The following is a 16,393-nucleotide window of genomic DNA, read 5'->3' on the forward strand; positions in this document are numbered from 1 at the left end:
TGTTTATCATCAGTGGATATTTATCTAACAGAGTGTGTTTATCATCAGTGATGGATATTTATCTAACAGAGTGTGTTTATCATCAGTGATGGATATTTATCTAACAGAGTGTGTTTATCATCAGTGGATATTTATCTAACAGAGTGTGTTTATCATCAGTGGATATTTATCTAACAGAGTGTTTTTATCATCAGTGATGGATATTTATCTAACAGAGTGTGTTTATCATCAGTGATGGATATTTATCTAACAGAGTGTGTTTATCATCAGTGATGGATATTTATCTAACAGAGTGTGTTTATCATCAGTGATGGATATTTATCTAACAGAGTGTGTTTATCATCAGTGATGGATATTTATCTAACAGAGTGTGTTTATCATCAGTGATGGATATTTATCTAACAGAGTGTGTTTATCATCAGTGGATATTTATCTAACAGAGTGTGTTTATCATCAGTGATGGATATTTATCTAACAGAGTGTGTTTATCATCAGTGATGGATATTTATCTTACAGAGTGTGTTTATCATCAGTGGATATTTATCTAACAGAGTGTGTTTATCATCAGTGGATATTTATCTAACAGTGTGTGTTTATCATCAGTGATGGATATTTATCTAACAGAGTGTGTTTATCATCAGTGATGGATATTTATCTAACAGAGTGTGTTTATCATCAGTGATGGATATTTATCTAACAGAGTGTGTTTATCATCAGTGGATATTTATCTAACAGAGTGTGTTTATCATCAGTGATGGATATTTATCTAACAGAGTGTGTTTATCATCAGTGGATATTTATCTAACAAAGTGTGTTTATCATCAGTGATGGATATTTATCTAACAGAGTGTGTTTATCATCAGTGGATATTTATCTAACAGAGTGTGTTTATCATCAGTGATGGATATTTATCTAACAGAGTGTGTTTATCATCAGTGATGGATATTTATCTAACAGTGTGTTTATCATCAGTGATGGATATTTATCTAACAGAGTGTGTTTATCATCAGTGGATATTTATCTAACAAAGTGTGTTTATCATCAGTGATGGATATTTATCTAACAGAGTGTGTTTATCATCAGTGATGGATATTTATCTAACAGAGTGTGTTTATCATCAGTGATGGATATTTATCTAACAGTGTGTTTATCATCAGTGATGGATATTTATCTAACAGAGTGTGTTTATCATCAGTGGATATTTATCTAACAGAGTGTGTTTATCATCAGTGATGGATATTTATCTAACAGAGTGTGTTTATCATCAGTGATGGATATTTATCTAACAGAGTGTGTTTATCATCAGTGATGGATATTTATCTAACAGAGTGTGTTTATCATCAGTGATGGATATTTATCTAACAGAGTGTGTTTATCATCAGTGGATATTTATCTGACAGAGTGTGTTTATCATCAGTGGATATTTATCTAACAGAGTGTGTTTATCATCAGTGGATATTTATCTAACAGAGTGTGTTTATCATCAGTGGATATTTATCTAACAGAGTGTGTTTATCATCAGTGATGGATATTTATCTAACAGAGTGTGTTTATCATCAGTGATGGATATTTATCTAACAGAGTGTGTTTATCATCAGTGATGGATATTTATCTAACAGAGTGTGTTTATCATCAGTGGATATTTATCTAACAGAGTGTGTTTATCATCAGTGATGGATATTTATCTAACAGAGTGTGTTTATCATCAGTGATGGATATTTATCTAACAGAGTGTGTTTATCATCAGTGATGGATATTTATCTAACAGAGTGTGTTTATCATCAGTGATGGATATTTATCTAACAGAGTGTGTTTATCATCAGTGGATATTTATCTAACAGAGTGTGTTTATCATCAGTGATGGATATTTATCTAACAGAGTGTGTTTATCATCAGTGTATATTTATCTAACAGAGTGTGTTTATCATCAGTGATGGATATTTATCTAACAGAGTGTGTTTATCATCAGTGATGGATATTTATCTAACAGAGTGTGTTTATCATCAGTGGATATTTATCTAACAGAGTGTGTTTATCATCAGTGATGGATATTTATCTAACAGAGTGTGTTTATCATCAGTGATGGATATTTATCTAACAGAGTGTGTTTATCATCAGTGGATATTAATCTAACAGAGTGTGTTTATCATCAGTGATGGATATTTATCTAACAGAGTGTGTTTATCATCAGTGATGGATATTTATCTTACAGAGTGTGTTTATCATCAGTGATGGATATTTATCTAACAGAGTGTGTTTATCATCAGTGATGGATATTTATCTAACAGAGTGTTGTTTATCATCAGTGATGGATATTTATCTAACAGAGTGTGTTTATCATCAGTGGATATTTATCTGACAGAGTGTGTTTATCATCAGTGATGGATATTTATCTAACGGAGTGTGTTTATCATCAGTGATGGATATTTATCTAACAGAGTGTGTTTATCATCAGTGATGGATATTATCTAACAGAGTCTGTTTATCATCAGTGGATATTTATCTAACAGAGTGTGTTTATCATCAGTGATGGATATTTATCTTACAGAGTGTGTTTATCATCAGTGGATATTTATCTAACAGAGTGTGTTTATCATCAGTGATGGATATTTATCTAACAGAGTGTGTTTATCATCAGTGATGGATATTTATCTAACAGAGTGTGTTTATCATCAGTGATGGATATTTATCTAACAGAGTGTGTTTATCATCAGTGGATATTTATCTAACAGAGTGTGTTTATCATCAGTGATGGAAATGTATCTTACAGAGTGTGTTTATCATCAGTGATGGAAATTTATCTTACAGAGTGTGTTTATCATCAGTGATGGATATTATCTAACAGAGTCTGTTTATCATCAGTGATGGATATTATCTAACAGAGTCTGTTTATCATCAGTGGATATTTATCTAACAGAGTGTGTTTATCATCAGTGATGGATATTTATCTTACAGAGTGTGTTTATCATCAGTGGATATTTATCTAACAGAGTGTGTTTATCATCAGTGATGGATATTTATCTTACAGAGTGTGTTTATCATCAGTGGATATTTATCTTACAGAGTGTGTTTATCATCAGTGGATATTTATCTAACAGAGTGTGTTTATCATCAGTGATGGATATTTATCTTACAGAGTGTGTTTATCATCAGTGGATATTTATCTAACAGAGTGTGTTTATCATCAGTGGATATTTATCTAACAGTGTGTGTTTATCATCAGTGATGGATATTTATCTAACAGAGTGTGTTTATCATCAGTGATGGATATTTATCTAACAGAGTGTGTTTATCATCAGTGATGGATATTTATCTAACAGAGTGTGTTTATCATCAGTGATGGATATTTATCTAACAAAGTGTGTTTTTTCATCAGTGGATATTTATCTAACAGAGTGTGTTTATCATCAGTGATGGATATTTATCTAACAGAGTGTGTTTATCATCAGTGGATATTTATCTAACAGAGTGTGTTTATCATCAGTGGATATTTATCTAACAGAGTGTGTTTATCATCAGTGATGGATATTTATCTAACAGAGTGTGTTTATCATCAGTGGATATTTATCTAACAGAGTGTGTTTATCATCAGTGGATATTTATCTAACAGAGTGTGTTAATCATCAGTGATGGATATTTATCTAACAGAGTGTGTTTATCATCAGTGGATATTTATCTAACAGAGTGTGTTTATCATCAGTGGATATTTATCTAACAGAGTGTGTTTATCATCAGTGATGGATATTTATCTAACAGAGTGTGTTTATCATCAGTGATGGATATTTATCTAACAGAGTGTGTTTATCATCAGTGGATATTTATCTAACAGAGTGTGTTTATCATCAGTGGATATTTATCTAACAGAGTGTTTTTATCATCAGTGATGGATATTTATCTAACAGAGTGTGTTTATCATCAGTGATGGATATTTATCTAACAGAGTGTGTTTATCATCAGTGATGGATATTTATCTAACAGAGTGTGTTTATCATCAGTGATGGATATTTATCTAACAGAGTGTGTTTATCATCAGTGATGGATATTTATCTAACAGAGTGTGTTTATCATCAGTGATGGATATTTATCTAACAGAGTGTGTTTATCATCAGTGGATATTTATCTAACAGAGTGTGTTTATCATCAGTGATGGATATTTATCTAACAGAGTGTGTTTATCATCAGTGATGGATATTTATCTTACAGAGTGTGTTTATCATCAGTGGATATTTATCTAACAGAGTGTGTTTATCATCAGTGGATATTTATCTAACAGTGTGTGTTTATCATCAGTGATGGATATTTATCTAACAGAGTGTGTTTATCATCAGTGATGGATATTTATCTAACAGAGTGTGTTTATCATCAGTGATGGATATTTATCTAACAGAGTGTGTTTATCATCAGTGGATATTTATCTAACAGAGTGTGTTTATCATCAGTGATGGATATTTATCTAACAGAGTGTGTTTATCATCAGTGGATATTTATCTAACAAAGTGTGTTTATCATCAGTGATGGATATTTATCTAACAGAGTGTGTTTATCATCAGTGGATATTTATCTAACAGAGTGTGTTTATCATCAGTGATGGATATTTATCTAACAGAGTGTGTTTATCATCAGTGATGGATATTTATCTAACAGTGTGTTTATCATCAGTGATGGATATTTATCTAACAGAGTGTGTTTATCATCAGTGGATATTTATCTAACAAAGTGTGTTTATCATCAGTGATAGATATTTATCTAACAGAGTGTGTTTATCATCAGTGATGGATATTTATCTAACAGAGTGTGTTTATCATCAGTGATGGATATTTATCTAACAGTGTGTTTATCATCAGTGATGGATATTTATCTAACAGAGTGTGTTTATCATCAGTGGATATTTATCTAACAGAGTGTGTTTATCATCAGTGATGGATATTTATCTAACAGAGTGTGTTTATCATCAGTGATGGATATTTATCTAACAGAGTGTGTTTATCATCAGTGATGGATATTTATCTAACAGAGTGTGTTTATCATCAGTGATGGATATTTATCTAACAGAGTGTGTTTATCATCAGTGGATATTTATCTGACAGAGTGTGTTTATCATCAGTGGATATTTATCTAACAGAGTGTGTTTATCATCAGTGGATATTTATCTAACAGAGTGTGTTTATCATCAGTGGATATTTATCTAACAGAGTGTGTTTATCATCAGTGATGGATATTTATCTAACAGAGTGTGTTTATCATCAGTGATGGATATTTATCTAACAGAGTGTGTTTATCATCAGTGATGGATATTTATCTAACAGAGTGTGTTTATCATCAGTGGATATTTATCTAACAGAGTGTGTTTATCATCAGTGATGGATATTTATCTAACAGAGTGTGTTTATCATCAGTGATGGATATTTATCTAACAGAGTGTGTTTATCATCAGTGATGGATATTTATCTAACAGAGTGTGTTTATCATCAGTGATGGATATTTATCTAACAGAGTGTGTTTATCATCAGTGATGGATATTTATCTAACAGAGTGTGTTTATCATCAGTGGATATTTATCTAACAGAGTGTGTTTATCATCAGTGATGGATATTTATCTAACAGAGTGTGTTTATCATCAGTGTATATTTATCTAACAGAGTGTGTTTATCATCAGTGATGGATATTTATCTAACAGAGTGTGTTTATCATCAGTGATGGATATTTATCTAACAGAGTGTGTTTATCATCAGTGGATATTTATCTAACAGAGTGTGTTTATCATCAGTGATGGATATTTATCTAACAGAGTGTGTTTATCATCAGTGATGGATATTTATCTAACAGAGTGTGTTTATCATCAGTGGATATTAATCTAACAGAGTGTGTTTATCATCAGTGATGGATATTTATCTAACAGAGTGTGTTTATCATCAGTGATGGATATTTATCTTACAGAGTGTGTTTATCATCAGTGATGGATATTTATCTAACAGAGTGTGTTTATCATCAGTGATGGATATTTATCTAACAGAGTGTTGTTTATCATCAGTGATGGATATTTATCTAACAGAGTGTGTTTATCATCAGTGATGGATATTTATCTAACAGTGTGTTTATCATCAGTGATGGATATTTATCTAACAGAGTGTGTTTATCATCAGTGATGGATATTTATCTAACAGAGTGTGTTTATCATCAGTGATGGATATTTATCTAACAGAGTGTGTTTATCATCAGTGATGGATATTTATCTAACAGAGTGTGTTTATCATCAGTGGATATTTATCTAACAGAGTGTGTATATCATCAGTGGATATTTATCTAACAGAGTGTGTTTATCATCAGTGATGGATATTTATCTAACAGAGTGTGTTTATCATCAGTGATGGATATTTATCTAACAGAGTGTGTTTATCATCAGTGGATATTTATCTAACAGAGTGTGTTTATCATCAGTGATGGATATTTATCTAACAGAGTGTGTTTATCATCAGTGATGGATATTTATCTAACAGAGTGTGTTTATCATCAGTGGATATTTATCTAACAGAGTGTGTTTATCATCAGTGATGGATATTTATCTAACAGAGTGTGTTTATCATCAGTGATGGATATTTATCTAACAGAGTGTGTTTATCATCAGTGATGGATATTTATCTAACAGAGTGTGTTTATCATCAGTGGATATTTATCTAACAGAGTGTGTTTATCATCAGTGATGGATATTTATCTAACAGAGTGTGTTTATCATCAGTGATGGATATTTATCTAACAGAGTGTGTTTATCATCAGTGATGGATATTTATCTAACAGAGTGTGTTTATCATCAGTGATGGATATTTATCTAACAGAGTGTGTTTATCATCAGTGGATATTTATCTAACAGAGTGTGTTTATCATCAGTGATGGATATTTATCTAACAGAGTGTGTTTATCATCAGTGTATATTTATCTAACAGAGTGTGTTTATCATCAGTGATGGATATTTATCTAACAGAGTGTGTTTATCATCAGTGATGGATATTTATCTAACAGAGTGTGTTTATCATCAGTGGATATTTATCTAACAGAGTGTGTTTATCATCAGTGATGGATATTTATCTAACAGAGTGTGTTTATCATCAGTGATGGATATTTATCTAACAGAGTGTGTTTATCATCAGTGGATATTAATCTAACAGAGTGTGTTTATCATCAGTGATGGATATTTATCTAACAGAGTGTGTTTATCATCAGTGATGGATATTTATCTTACAGAGTGTGTTTATCATCAGTGATGGATATTTATCTAACAGAGTGTGTTTATCATCAGTGATGGATATTTATCTAACAGAGTGTTGTTTATCATCAGTGATGGATATTTATCTAACAGAGTGTGTTTATCATCAGTGATGGATATTTATCTAACAGTGTGTTTATCATCAGTGATGGATATTTATCTAACAGAGTGTGTTTATCATCAGTGATGGATATTTATCTAACAGAGTGTGTTTATCATCAGTGATGGATATTTATCTAACAGAGTGTGTTTATCATCAGTGATGGATATTTATCTAACAGAGTGTGTTTATCATCAGTGGATATTTATCTAACAGAGTGTGTATATCATCAGTGGATATTTATCTAACAGAGTGTGTTTATCATCAGTGATGGATATTTATCTAACAGAGTGTGTTTATCATCAGTGATGGATATTTATCTAACAGAGTGTGTTTATCATCAGTGATGGATATTTATCTAACAGAGTGTGTTTATCATCAGTGATGGATATTTATCTAACAGAGTGTGTTTATCATCAGTGATGGATATTTATCTAACAGAGTGTGTTTATCATCAGTGGATATTTATCTAACAGAGTGTGTTTATCATCAGTGATGGATATTTATCTAACAGAGTGTGTTTATCATCAGTGGATATTTATCTAACAGAGTGTGTTTATCATCAGTGGATATTTATCTAACAGAGTGTTTTTATCATCAGTGGATATTTATCTAACAGAGTGTGTTTATCATCAGTGATGGATATTTATCTAACAGAGTGTGTTTATCATCAGTGAATATTTATCTAACAGAGTGTTTTTATCATCAGTGGATATTTATCTAACAGTGTGTTTATCATCAGTGATGGATATTTATCTAACAGAGTGTGTTTATCATCAGTGATGGATATTTATCTAACAGAGTGTGTTTATCATCAGTGATGGATATTTATCTAACAGAGTGTGTTTATCATCAGTGGATATTTATCTAACAGAGTGTGTTTATCATCAGTGGATATTTATCTAACAGAGTGTGTTTATCATCAGTGGATATTTATCTAACAGAGTGTGTTTATCATCAGTGGATATTTATCTAACAGAGTGTGTTTATCATCAGTGATGGATATTTATCTAACAGAGTGTGTTTATCATCAGTGATGGATATTTATCTAACAGAGTATGTTTATCATCAGTGGATATTTATCTAACAGAGTGTGTTTATCATCAGTGATGGATATTTATCTAACAGAGTGTGTTTATCATCAGTGGATATTTATCTAACAGAGTGTGTTTATCATCAGTGATGGATATTTATCTAACAGAGTATGTTTATCATCAGTGGATATTTATCTAACAGAGTGTGTTTATCATCAGTGATGGATATTTATCTAACAGAGTGTGTTTATCATCAGTGGATATTTATCTAACAGAGTGTGTTTATCATCAGTGATGGATATTTATCTAACAGAGTGTGTTTATCATCAGTGATGGATATTTATCTAACAGAGTGTGTTTATCATCAGTGGATATTTATCTAACAGAGTGTGTTTATCATCAGTGTGGATATTTATCTAACAGAGTGTGTTTATCATCAGTGATGGATATTTATCTAACAGAGTGTGTTTATCATCAGTGGATATTTATCTAACAGAGTGTGTTTATCATCAGTGGATATTTATCTAACAGAGTGTGTTTATCATCAGTGGATATTTATCTAACAGAGTGTGTTTATCATCAGTGATGGATATTTATCTAACAGAGTGTGTTTATCATCAGTGATGGATATTTATCTAACAGAGTGTGTTTATCATCAGTGATGGATATTTATCTAACAGAGTGTGTTTATCATCAGTGGATATTTATCTAACAGAGTGTGTTTATCATCAGTGGATATTTATCTAACAGAGTGTGTTTATCATCAGTGATGGATATTTATCTAACAGAGTGTGTTTATCATCAGTGATGGATATTTATCTAACAGAGTGTGTTTATCATCAGTGAATATTTATCTAACAGAGTGTTTTTATCATCAGTGGATATTTATCTAACAAAGTGTGTTTATCATCAGTGATGGATATTTATCTAACAGAGTGTGTTTATCATCAGTGATGGATATTTATCTAACAGAGTGTGTTTATCATCAGTGATGGATATTTATCTAACAGAGTGTGTTTATCATCAGTGATGGATATTTATCTAACAGAGTGTGTTTATCATCAGTGGATATTTATCTAACAGAGTGTGTTTATCATCAGTGGATATTTATCTAACAGAGTGTGTTTATCATCAGTGGATATTTATCTAACAGAGTGTGTTTATCATCAGTGATGGATATTTATCTAACAGAGTGTGTTTATCATCAGTGATGGATATTTATCTAACAGAGTATGTTTATCATCAGTGGATATTTATCTAACAGAGTGTGTTTATCATCAGTGATGGATATTTATCTAACAGAGTGTGTTTATCATCAGTGGATATTTATCTAACAGAGTGTGTTTATCATCAGTGATGGATATTTATCTAACAGAGTGTGTTTATCATCAGTGGATATTTATCTAACAGAGTGTGTTTATCATCAGTGATGGATATTTATCTAACAGAGTGTGTTTATCATCAGTGGGATATTTATCTAACAGAGTGTGTTTATCATCAGTGATGGATATTTATCTAACAGAGTGTGTTTATCATCAGTGTGGATATTTATCTAACAGAGTGTGTTTATCATCAGTGGATATTTATCTAACAGAGTGTGTTTATCATCAGTGATGGATATTTATCTAACAGAGTGTGTTTATCATCAGTGATGGATATTTATCTAACAGAGTGTGTTTATCATCAGTGATGGATATTTATCTAACAGAGTGTGTTTATCATCAGTGGATATTTATCTAACAGAGTGTGTTTATCATCAGTGTGGATATTTATCTAACAGAGTGTGTTTATCATCAGTGATGGATATTTATCTAACAGAGTGTGTTTATCATCAGTGATGGATATTTATCTAACAGAGTGTGTTTATCATCAGTGATGGATATTTATCTAACAGAGTGTGTTTATCATCAGTGGATATTTATCTAACAGAGTGTGTTTATCATCAGTGATGGATATTTATCTAACAGAGTGTGTTTATCATCAGTGGATATTTATCTAACAGAGTGTGTTTATCATCAGTGGATATTTATCTAACAGAGTGTGTTTATCATCAGTGATGGATATTTATCTAACAGAGTGTGTTTATCATCAGTGAGGATATTTATCTAACAGAGTGTGTTTATCATCAGTGGATATTTATCTAACAGAGTGTGTTTATCATCAGTGGATATTTATCTAACAGAGTGTTTTTATCATCAGTGATGGATATTTATCTAACAGAGTGTGTTTATCATCAGTGATGGATATTTATCTAACAGAGTGTGTTTATCATCAGTGATGGATATTTATCTAACAGAGTGTGTTTATCATCAGTGATGGATATTTATCTAACAGAGTGTGTTTATCATCAGTGGATATTTATCTAACAGAGTGTGTTTATCATCAGTGATGGATATTTATCTAACAGAGTGTGTTTATCATCAGTGTGGATATTTATCTAACAGAGTGTGTTTATCATCAGTGATGGATATTTATCTAACAGAGTGTGTTTATCATCAGTGTGGATATTTATCTAACAGAGTGTGTTTATCATCAGTGGATATTTATCTAACAGAGTGTGTTTATCATCAGTGATGGATATTTATCTAACAGAGTGTGTTTATCATCAGTGATGGATATTTATCTAACAGAGTGTGTTTATCATCAGTGGGATATTTATCTAACAGAGTGTGTTTATCATCAGTGATGGATATTTATCTAACAGAGTGTGTTTATCATCAGTGGATATTTATCTAACAGAGTGTGTTTATCATCAGTGATGGATATTTATCTAACAGAGTGTGTTTATCATCAGTGGATATTTATCTAACAGAGTGTGTTTATCATCAGTGATGGATATTTATCTAACAGAGTGTGTTTATCATCAGTGGATATTTATCTAACAGAGTGTGTTTATCATCAGTGATGGATATTTATCTAACAGAGTGTGTTTATCATCAGTGATGGATATTTATCTAACAGAGTGTGTTTATCATCAGTGATGGATATTTATCTAACAGAGTGTGTTTATCATCAGTGATGATATTTATCTAACAGAGTGTGTTTATCATCAGTGAGATATTTATCTAACAGAGTGTGTTTATCATCAGTGTGGATATTTATCTAACAGAGTGTGTTTATCATCAGTGATGGATATTTATCTAACAGAGTGTGTTTATCATCAGTGGATATTTATCTAACAGAGTGTGTTTATCATCAGTGGATATTTATCTAACAGAGTGTGTTTATCATCAGTGATGGATATTTATCTAACAGAGTGTGTTTATCATCAGTGATGGATATTTATCTAACAGAGTGTGTTTATCATCAGTGTGGATATTTATCTAACAGAGTGTGTTTATCATCAGTGTGGATATTTATCTAACAGAGTGTGTTTATCATCAGTGGATATTTATCTAACAGAGTGTGTTTATCATCAGTGGATATTTATCTAACAGAGTGTGTTTATCATCAGTGGATATTTATCTAACAGAGTGTGTTTATCATCAGTGATGGATATTTATCTAACAGAGTGTGTTTATCATCAGTGATGGATATTTATCTAACAGAGTGTGTTTATCATCAGTGATGGATATTTATCTAACAGAGTGTGTTTATCATCAGTGGATATTTATCTAACAGAGTGTGTTTATCATCAGTGATGGATATTTATCTAACAGAGTGTGTTTATCATCAGTGATGGATATTTATCTAACAGAGTGTGTTTATCATCAGTGATGGATATTTATCTAACAGAGTGTGTTTATCATCAGTGATGGATATTTATCTAACAGAGTGTGTTTATCATCAGTGGATATTTATCTAACAGAGTGTGTTTATCATCAGTGATGGATATTTATCTAACAGAGTGTGTTTATCATCAGTGATGGATATTTATCTAACAGAGTGTGTTTATCATCAGTGGTGGATATTTATCTAACAGAGTGTGTTTATCATCAGTGATGGATATTTATCTAACAGAGTGTGTTTATCATCAGTGGATATTTATCTAACAGAGTGTGTTTATCATCAGTGATGGATATTTATCTAACAGAGTGTGTTTATCATCAGTGATGGATATTTATCTAACAGAGTGTGTTTATCATCAGTGATGGATATTTATCTAACAGAGTGTGTTTATCATCAGTGGATATTTATCTAACAGAGTGTGTTTATCATCAGTGGATATTTATCTAACATAGTGTGTTTATCATCAGTGATGATATTTATCTAACAGAGTGTGTTTATCATCAGTGATGGATATTTATCTAACAGAGTGTGTTTATCATCAGTGTGGATATTTATCTAACAGAGTGTGTTTATCATCATTGGATATTTATCTAACAGAGTGTGTTTATCATCAGTGTGGATATTTATCTAACAGAGTGTGTTTATCATCAGTGATGGATATTTATCTAACAGAGTGTGTTTATCATCAGTGGATATTTATCTAACAGAGTGTGTTTATCATCAGTGGATATTTATCTAACAGAGTGTGTTTATCATCAGTGATGGATATTTATCTAACAGAGTGTGTTTATCATCAGTGGATATTTATCTAACAGAGTGTGTTTATCATCAGTGGATATTTATCTAACAGAGTGTGTTAATCATCAGTGATGGATATTTATCTAACAGAGTGTGTTTATCATCAGTGGATATTTATCTAACAGAGTGTGTTTATCATCAGTGTGATATTTATCTAACAGAGTGTGTTTATCATCAGTGATGGATATTTATCTAACAGAGTGTGTTTATCATCAGTGATGGATATTTATCTAACAGAGTGTGTTTATCATCAGTGGATATTTATCTAACAGAGTGTGTTTATCATCAGTGGATATTTATCTAACAGAGTGTTTTTATCATCAGTGATGGATATTTATCTAACAGAGTGTGTTTATCATCAGTGATGGATATTTATCTAACAGAGTGTGTTTATCATCAGTGATGGATATTTATCTAACAGAGTGTGTTTATCATCAGTGATGGATATTTATCTAACAGAGTGTGTTTATCATCAGTGATGGATATTTATCTAACAGAGTGTGTTTATCATCAGTGATGGATATTTATCTAACAGAGTGTGTTTATCATCAGTGGATATTTATCTAACAGAGTGTGTTTATCATCAGTGATGGATATTTATCTAACAGAGTGTGTTTATCATCAGTGATGGATATTTATCTTACAGAGTGTGTTTATCATCAGTGTGATATTTATCTAACAGAGTGTGTTTATCATCAGTGGATATTTATCTAACAGTGTGTGTTTATCATCAGTGATGGATATTTATCTAACAGAGTGTGTTTATCATCAGTGATGGATATTTATCTAACAGAGTGTGTTTATCATCAGTGATGGATATTTATCTAACAGAGTGTGTTTATCATCAGTGGATATTTATCTAACAGAGTGTGTTTATCATCAGTGATGGATATTTATCTAACAGAGTGTGTTTATCATCAGTGGATATTTATCTAACAGAGTGTGTTTATCATCAGTGATGGATATTTATCTAACAGAGTGTGTTTATCATCAGTGGATATTTATCTAACAAAGTGTGTTTATCATCAGTGATGGATATTTATCTAACAGAGTGTGTTTATCATCAGTGGATATTTATCTAACAGAGTGTGTTTATCATCAGTGATGGATATTTATCTAACAGAGTGTGTTTATCATCAGTGATGGATATTTATCTAACAGTGTGTTTATCATCAGTGATGGATATTTATCTAACAGAGTGTGTTTATCATCAGTGGATATTTATCTAACAAAGTGTGTTTATCATCAGTGATAGATATTTATCTAACAGAGTGTGTTTATCATCAGTGATGGATATTTATCTAACAGAGTGTGTTTATCATCAGTGATGGATATTTATCTAACAGTGTGTTTATCATCAGTGATGGATATTTATCTAACAGAGTGTGTTTATCATCAGTGGATATTTATCTAACAGAGTGTGTTTATCATCAGTGATGGATATTTATCTAACAGAGTGTGTTTATCATCAGTGATGGATATTTATCTAACAGAGTGTGTTTATCATCAGTGATGGATATTTATCTAACAGAGTGTGTTTATCATCAGTGATGGATATTTATCTAACAGAGTGTGTTTATCATCAGTGGATATTTATCTGACAGAGTGTGTTTATCATCAGTGGATATTTATCTAACAGAGTGTGTTTATCATCAGTGGATATTTATCTAACAGAGTGTGTTTATCATCAGTGGATATTTATCTAACAGAGTGTGTTTATCATCAGTGATGGATATTTATCTAACAGAGTGTGTTTATCATCAGTGATGGATATTTATCTAACAGAGTGTGTTTATCATCAGTGATGGATATTTATCTAACAGAGTGTGTTTATCATCAGTGGATATTTATCTAACAGAGTGTGTTTATCATCAGTGATGGATATTTATCTAACAGAGTGTGTTTATCATCAGTGATGGATATTTATCTAACAGAGTGTGTTTATCATCAGTGATGGATATTTATCTAACAGAGTGTGTTTATCATCAGTGATGGATATTTATCTAACAGAGTGTGTTTATCATCAGTGGATATTTATCTAACAGAGTGTGTTTATCATCAGTGATGGATATTTATCTAACAGAGTGTGTTTATCATCAGTGTATATTTATCTAACAGAGTGTGTTTATCATCAGTGATGGATATTTATCTAACAGAGTGTGTTTATCATCAGTGATGGATATTTATCTAACAGAGTGTGTTTATCATCAGTGGATATTTATCTAACAGAGTGTGTTTATCATCAGTGATGGATATTTATCTAACAGAGTGTGTTTATCATCAGTGATGGATATTTATCTAACAGAGTGTGTTTATCATCAGTGGATATTAATCTAACAGAGTGTGTTTATCATCAGTGATGGATATTTATCTAACAGAGTGTGTTTATCATCAGTGATGGATATTTATCTTACAGAGTGTGTTTATCATCAGTGTGATATTTATCTAACAGAGTGTGTTTATCATCAGTGATGGATATTTATCTAACAGAGTGTTGTTTATCATCAGTGTGATATTTATCTAACAGAGTGTGTTTATCATCAGTGATGGATATTTATCTAACAGAGTGTGTTTATCATCAGTGATGGATATTTATCTAACAGAGTGTGTTTATCATCAGTGTGGATATTTATCTAACAGAGTGTGTTTATCATCAGTGATGGATATTTATCTAACAGAGTGTGTTTATCATCAGTGTGGATATTTATCTAACAGAGTGTGTTTATCATCAGTGTGGATATTTATCTAACAGAGTGTGTTTATCATCAGTGGATATTTATCTAACAGAGTGTGTTTATCATCAGTGTGGATATTTATCTAACAGAGTGTGTTTATCATCAGTGATGGATATTTATCTAACAGAGTGTGTTTATCATCAGTGGATATTTATCTAACAGAGTGTGTTTATCATCAGTGATGGATATTTATCTAACAGAGTGTGTTTATCATCAGTGATGGATATTTATCTAACAGAGTGTGTTTATCATCAGTGGATATTTATCTAACAGAGTGTGTTTATCATCAGTGATGGATATTTATCTAACAGAGTGTGTTTATCATCAGTGGATATTTATCTAACAGAGTGTGTTTATCATCAGTGGATATTTATCTAACAGAGTGTTTTTATCATCAGTGGATATTTATCTAACAGAGTGTGTTTATCATCAGTGATGGATATTTATCTAACAGAGTGTGTTTATCATCAGTGAATATTTATCTAACAGAGTGTTTTTATCATCAGTGGATATTTATCTAACAGTGTGTTTATCATCAGTGATGGATATTTATCTAACAGAGTGTGTTTATCATCAGTGATGGATATTTATCTAACAGAGTGTGTTTATCATCAGTGATGGATATTTATCTAACAGTGTGTGTTTATCATCAGTGGATATTTATCTAACAGAGTGTGTTTATCCTCAGTGGATATTTATCTAACAGAGTGTGTTTATCATCAGTGGATATTTATCT

Source organism: Salmo salar, chromosome ssa12 (assembly GCF_905237065.1).
Source record: "Salmo salar chromosome ssa12, Ssal_v3.1, whole genome shotgun sequence".
NCBI classification, from domain to species: Eukaryota; Metazoa; Chordata; class Actinopteri; order Salmoniformes; family Salmonidae; genus Salmo; species Salmo salar.